Raw genomic sequence first — 7,288 nt, forward strand, 5'->3', positions numbered from 1 at the left:
ATGAGAGAGAAAGTGTGATGAGAAAAAAAGAAAACAGTAAGTGTGATGGGAGAGATTGAGAAGAGAGAAAGTATGATGAGAGAGAAAGTGTATTGAGGAAAAAAAAAGAGGGAGTGTGACAAGAGAGATTGAGGAGAGAGAGTGTGATGAGAGCGAAAGTGTGATGAGAAAAAAAAGAGAAAAGAGAGTGTGATGAGAGATATTGAGGAGAGAGAAAGTATGATGAAAAAAGAAGGAAGAGAGTGTGATGGAAGAGATTGAGGAGAGAGAAAGTATGATGAGAGAGAAAGTGTAATGAGAAAAAAAAGAAAGAGAGTGTAATAGGAGAGAGAAAGTGTGTGATAAAATGATGAGAGAGAAAATATGATGAGAGAGAACAAGGAGAGAGAAGTGATATGAAGAAAAAATAAATAAATAAATTTTGATATTTGATATTAAGGGAGAAAATTTTAGTTTTAAGTCAAGGGTATTTTTGGAATAAGAAAATATTTTAATTGATGAAAATAGGATAATGGCTCATTGAAGAGGAGGTACATGGGAATGAGTTATTACCCAATTTAAAGGATTCATTCCCTTATTTGTATTCCTATTTCTATAATCCAAACATTAACAATGACAATCAATGATTCTCATTCTCATTCCTCACTCCTATTCCCCTAAATCAAACGCCCCCTTAATAAGTATTAACATCGCTCTACACATCTTCAAATATTAAGTTTTCTGTTTCATATGAATAAGGAATGAAAATAACCTCACAAGTTTCTTGTGATCAGTAAATTTTTTGTCTTTGTTTCTGCCATCAGGAAGAATTCGATGAGGTACTTTTTACTGAGGCTCTCCAATGACTGAGCTAAGTTATATGTTGGTGGTAATGACTCTGGAGAGTAATTGACGTTGTTTAATTTGGTGATAAGAGTCTTTTCTCTCAATCTTGGTGAAGTGCGGAGCTGGTTCAATCGTTAGATTCTTCAATTTTGGGAGAGAACGTAACTTTCTATATGTAATTTAAATTTCTTTTCAATTTACACAAATTTATAAATATTTAATAAATATCTATTCAATTTATATAAATTTAAAATGAAAATTTTTCTAGTTACTATTTTTTTTAATTTTTTTTTTTTGACAAATTAACATATATCTGAATTTATATTTATTTATAATTTCGTGTCAAATTTATTTTCTTACATTATTTTCATCCATCCTTCCATTTCCTTCCGCATTTACATAATTACATTTTTCTTGATGTAAGCAAAATATATTGGAATAAATTAGATCTTTAGTTGTGTTAGATCAAATATAATGAAAATTAAACTGACGATCGATAAAAAAAATGGAATTAAAACTCATGAGAAAAACAGCACAATTTATTAGAGCAAATGAAGAAACTAGCTAGTAGCTAGCTTGAGAACAGCAAATTAAACATACATAAAGTTGACTGACTGATCATCATCCATTTTATTTTAAAATACCGAACATACCAAATTTATTTAAAACAATAATAGCAAATTAAAGCGAAGAAGCCAAGCCAGAATGGATGATCAGATAGCCAATTAATTAAGAGAGGAGAGTAAGAGAGCAGAGACTCCGATCGCATTTATATAATTGGTGTACTGGCCAAAGAGTCCAACAATTCGACCGTTGACAACTGGAACACTGAACTCCTTGCCACATCCTTTGCCAAAAGGCCCATGTTGCTTCCCCAAGTTGGTTTTAAATCCGAGCTGACTGATACAAGTTTCGCCGTTATAATCACTGATGGACCCAAAGATTTTGTTGATATATTCACCTCGGCCTAGTTCAAACTGCAACATCGATCGATCTCAAAATTGATATGATCTATAGTTAATTAATTAAGCTACTACAAGCAAGCATGTATATTTATAACTTAGATTATTAATATTGTTGGACGTACCTCGTGGGTTTCAACACCGCCAGTGCCGCCTGCTCGGTATGATTGGACTTCCCAATCAACAACGTAGGAGATCACCAAACTGTCGACGACGGCTCCTGTCTTGACTAGGATCTTTGTGATTTGGGAGGTCGGTTGACCAATTATGTCAAAGCTGGTATCCCCGCTGCCTCCCCATGGCCCAACCTTAAGAGCTAATAATTAAACATGCATATATCAGAATGTAAATTATATTGTCATTAATAGTAAGTAATATATCTAAGAAAATTAAGAAAGGCATATAATGCATAGACTCTCACGGATGTTCTGCTCGCTGGATTTGCATTACTCGTTGACGTCTACAGCGGAAGTGAAGCTCGGCTCAGCCATGGCTAGCTAGCTACTGCAGGCCGATCGAGGATTGAAAAGGCCGAGGAGAGGAGAGGAGAGATTATTGCGTGCAGGAGTGACACCCCATTTCCTTCTTATATAGACAGACGATACTACTGAAGAGCTAGACCGAGACAAAGAAAAACTAATTAAAGAGAAGCTAGGGATAAGATTAACTAAGAGATCCATCAATTAATAATTACCTTGATGGTGATGGTTTAAACAGGCAATTTTTCAATTAGATAAATTAAGTCAATACGATATCCCCTAGCTAGCTACAATGATCAATTGAAAACTAATTCAAGTACGTACGCTTCTTCTTAATTAATTTAATTTCATCGCCTCTTTAATTCTCTTTTGTTTTTATTTCTTCAACCTAAAGGAAGCTAAGGTATCAAAAGTACCTAAGAATCTGCCTGCAAGCCCACAAGAATATATTAGAGATATGCAAAAGTATTATTGGATTGAGAAATACAAAAGTCAAACAAAAGATTAATCATTCTATAATGGATTTATCTGTCTATTTCTTATAATAAGACCAACGATATTACCAACGATATTAGACCATTTAAGATGATCGATATATCATCTATTTTACTCCAACTATCTCATCTCATAATTAATTTTTTAACTCACAAATTTTCTTCAAGTTGAATGAGATATCAAGGAGATGTGACAGTCAAAAGTCAAGGAGATGTGGTAGTCAGAAATCCAGAAGATATGACAGTCAAAAGTCAAGGACACGTGACAGTCAGAAGTCAATGAGACGTGGCAGTCAGAAGTCAAGGGATGTGGCAGTTAGAAGTCAAGGGATGTGACAGTTAGCAGTTAGGGAAAGAAGAGGTAGGATCATCTGATGACATTGGCGATATGGTTCTTGGTTGAGTTCTCACAGACCAAGACTCCAGATCTGAGACACATAGGTTTGAGACAGGGTGCGCAATCGGGGTAAAGTATGACTTGCTCTTACCGGTCGGGTTTTCTCAGCCCAGACCACATATACAGACCTGGTACTCCCGGTCGGGTCTGGATCAAATCCAACAGGAAAGATAAGGCTCTCATCATATCTCGTCCTTTCATCAAGCATTCTCATCAGACTTCAATAGATCATCTCGAGCTGCCCTATTCATACCCGGACAGGATAGAAGGTGCTACACGACAACAAGGTCAGGGAATCGTAATTACCAATCAGAGAATAACTGTTGTATGTCAGGGAATATTCCAAGGGTCTATGATCATCTACGAATGGAACATTCTTCCAATCCACAAAAGGGCGCCACGCGTCCTCCATCACCCGACAGGTCTTGACACCTGACATTCCCTGACATCCGTCAGATTCTAGAGGTACGCACTGTCATATAAAAAGGGAGGTCCTCTCCCTTACGCGGGTACGCTCTCTCGCACGTCCGCACTTGTATTTTATTTTTCTTTCTCCTTCATACATTGTTCTTCTGGGAAAAAGTACCTGACTTGAGCATCGGAGGACCCACTCCAAAGACTTTTTCCCTAGTTTCTGGTCTCTAACGTTCCGTGTGCTTGTCTGAGTGTGCACAGAGCTCAAATACCGTCGACTCAGTCATCATCGTCCGTCATCGCCACGTCAGGGATCATTCTTGTGGGTGCATATGAAAAAGTTATCCCAGTCGCCTCTCCATCAATACCAATAATAGCTCATCCAATCTTCGTTTGACTCATATTTGGGACCGGACAGAATCAAAGATATATCTTTAAAAACTCTTCCAATATAATTCTGAAAATAGTTATTTTTCTAATGCATGTGTATCACAAATGAGTTGAACGGAGAGCAAGCAAATGAGATGCCTACCACTTACATAAAACTACTAGCTACAAGCAGTCCAGATGGATCAACTGAATTAATTATTGTAATGTGCAAGTCAAATTTCTCATAATGATTCGAGTAGTTGCATGCTATTCTAATACTTTCATAACGTTATCTTTTATTCTTCTTGTTCCATATAAAATCGATGAAGCTTGATCAATTAGATTATTCTATTGCATGTGCATCACGTATTGGCATCGGCATCACCAACTCTTCCGCATAGACTTAATTATTTGCTGAGTCAAAGAGACTTAATTATCTTTAGGTCTTTCCTAATCAATTAGTCCACCTTCCTATTGTGTTACATGCCATTATCAACAAGAAAAAGAATATATATATCTTTGGTAGCAGTTGTCTCAAGGTTCAAATTGATATATTATCAATTCGTCTTGTCTAATATTCAATTGATCTTAACTTATTAAGACTTCCTTCATAACCAAATGTCTGGTCAATGTTTATCGATTTAAACTTCGCTTCTCATATCAAGTGTCCGATTCTTAATAACTCACTTGAATTTTCCTTCGCATTTCATGTGTCCGATCTATAGTAGTTCATTTGGACATTTCTTTTCATGTCAACGAAAGTTGTACCTGTGTTTGACGGGGCTCCAAGTGAAAATTAAAAGTGACCTTTTTTATGATAAATAATTGTAATGATTAATTTACAAATAATAAATACACAAAATACATAAATAGACCAAAAATAATCTATTATATCAATAAAAAGTGAATAAATATTTGAAATAATTGTAATGGTTATACTTTTTCTTTTGCTAACTCTCAGTTGGACTTCCACATTGTCAAAATCTAATCCACCTTGACCTATTTGATGTTTCACTCAACCAACTATCATATTCCTCACACACACTCTCACCAAATTGCACATGAAGCACTAGATAATCAAACTTGATTTTGATATTGAAAAAGAGTTCAAATTTAAGTTGTGTTGTGATCTAATGAGGTTGATCAAGTGTACAAGTAATTCAACCAGAAAATCATAGTGAGACTAGGCAAGTAAAAGTCCTAGTGGAAACTAGGCAAAGGAAAAGTCCTAACGATACTAGGCAACTAAAAAGTCTTAATAGATAATAGGGAAAGGTAAAAGTCATAGTAGGTCAGGCTGATTGAATACTAAGCAAGAGAATGATAAGAAGCTGAAATTACTACTTAAGTCTTGAAATTATTTTCGGAGTGAAAAGAAAAAAAAAGGACATTAACGTAACTTAATTTTGGGATATATAGCTTGATATGTTGGACGTTGCCCTGGATACCCGAGGGGCGCCCGACGTGTTCCGGACACCCTAAATGCATTCAATTGTTCATGCTAGATCCCACGGAGACACCTAGCATAACATATATTAAGTATCTAGTTTTTCGAATCGACTAAATTGATTAGTTTCATCCCACGAAAATTTTTCACCAACGACTAAGATAAATTTAGGAGTATGAATGATATGTCGCTCCGTAACCAACATCCTAGGATTATTTTCCCACTTGAGAAAATTAATTCACAATGCACCGCAATTAAGAATTGATTCATGGATATTTGATTAAGTGTGGAAACTTACTACCATTGTATTTTAGAGGACGAATAGCTATTAATTATTAAAAAAAGTCTAGAATTATTACATTAATCGTCCTTAAAATCGGTCCTATGAATATGAAATGAAGTAAATACAGCAAAGAATGATGAAATCCCCTCCAAGATTTAACCACCCCCGATCTCTATATTCATTAGCCATGCACCGAACAGTTAGTCAATCCTAAGGACGAATAACTATTTATTATTAATTATAGTAAAATAGTACAGTAGGTAATTAATTGTCCCGATTTCGGTTGAGAAAGACAACACCCTATTATTGTCCCTCTTCGTATGCATGATGACAACTAAAGCTATATGTCATGAGAAGAAATTAAGCATGATGTAATACTAATAATAACAAAGTAAGTAGTGTTAGAAAACGATAGTCGATATCACAACTACTAATGCCTATTCGCTTTAAATATGACAAGGTAACAATTCCACGACGTCACCGAATCTACGCCGCTTACACGACGTCACCTAAGTTAATTAATTAATCAATTCTAAATTAATTAATTAAAAGCATAAGAGCGAATAAGACTACATATTTGTTGTATTTCAAACATATATGTCCCGTTTATCATAGGGTTTGACATGAATTTGGTGGAATTTTTTTAAACTTTCAATTATGAAAATAGTTATTTTTTTAATGGCAAATCAAGCCAATTATTATCAATATTCCATATAGAATCGATGAAGCTGGATCGATTAAATTATTCTATTGTATGCCCATCACGCATCAGCCTCACTAACTCTTCCGCATAATTAATATTATATTTGAGCCAATAAATTATCCACAAGTTGAACGTGATGCCAAGAAATATTTAATTAATGTCTAAGTTCACAAATTCGCAAGAGATGCGGAGAAAGATTAATTCCGTTGAGAAAGACAACACACTTGACAATTCTACATCCATTGAATGCATCTCCTTTCAATTTTCACCCCAAATTTTGTGCTCCATAGATTGATCATCACTTTGTTGATCGTTAGATCTTGTTACGATGATCTAATAATTGTTTCCTTGGTAGTTGTATTGCGGAGTCAAAGAGACTTTATTAATTATCTTACTAATTTATTAAAAATCTCCCCTCTTTACTAACTAAATTTGGTGAAGCCTAAAATGTATTTACGTTAACGTCCTTTTTTCTATTTACACTAAAAATAACTTCAAGATTTATTAGTAATTCCACAAGCGAAACAATCTAGAATTGTTCTTATCATTAATTTTCTATTGTTTTATATAAAAAAATATAATTCTTTTTAGTCTCATATCTTAGAATTGACAACACTATAATCAAAGAAGTTTCTATAAATATTTTAAGTCGACAATGTTAAAAAAATATACTTTTCTAAATTTTTTTTACTAAGACAAGTATAATATTAAATTAAAATATTTTTTTTGCATAGGGAAGGGATTCTCTAGTGTCACTATTGCATGAGTCTGACGAATCTTACCCAAATAATTAATTCTTAGTTTATAAAATAATTCGGATTTTCAAAGACCCAAATAATTTATATATTATTATATTACACACGCAACGCGTGTGCACGATCACACTAGTCTTTATTAAAAACGTAGAGAAAGGTC

General features: G+C 34.3%; 1 long non-coding RNA gene across 1 annotated transcript; it reads right to left on the minus strand.

Annotated features, from left to right (window-relative positions):
* Positions 1-1,345: 1,345 nt before the first annotated feature.
* LOC122040324 lies at positions 1,346-2,344 on the minus strand. The gene is made up of 3 exons (XR_006128583.1): positions 2,209-2,344; positions 1,913-2,103; positions 1,346-1,802 (listed from the first exon to the last, which is right to left on the minus strand). It is a non-coding gene; the product is annotated as an uncharacterized LOC122040324 (long non-coding RNA).
* Positions 2,345-7,288: the final 4,944 nt, after the last annotated feature.

This window comes from Zingiber officinale, chromosome 2A (assembly GCF_018446385.1).
Source record: "Zingiber officinale cultivar Zhangliang chromosome 2A, Zo_v1.1, whole genome shotgun sequence".
Taxonomy (NCBI): Eukaryota; Viridiplantae; Streptophyta; class Magnoliopsida; order Zingiberales; family Zingiberaceae; genus Zingiber; species Zingiber officinale.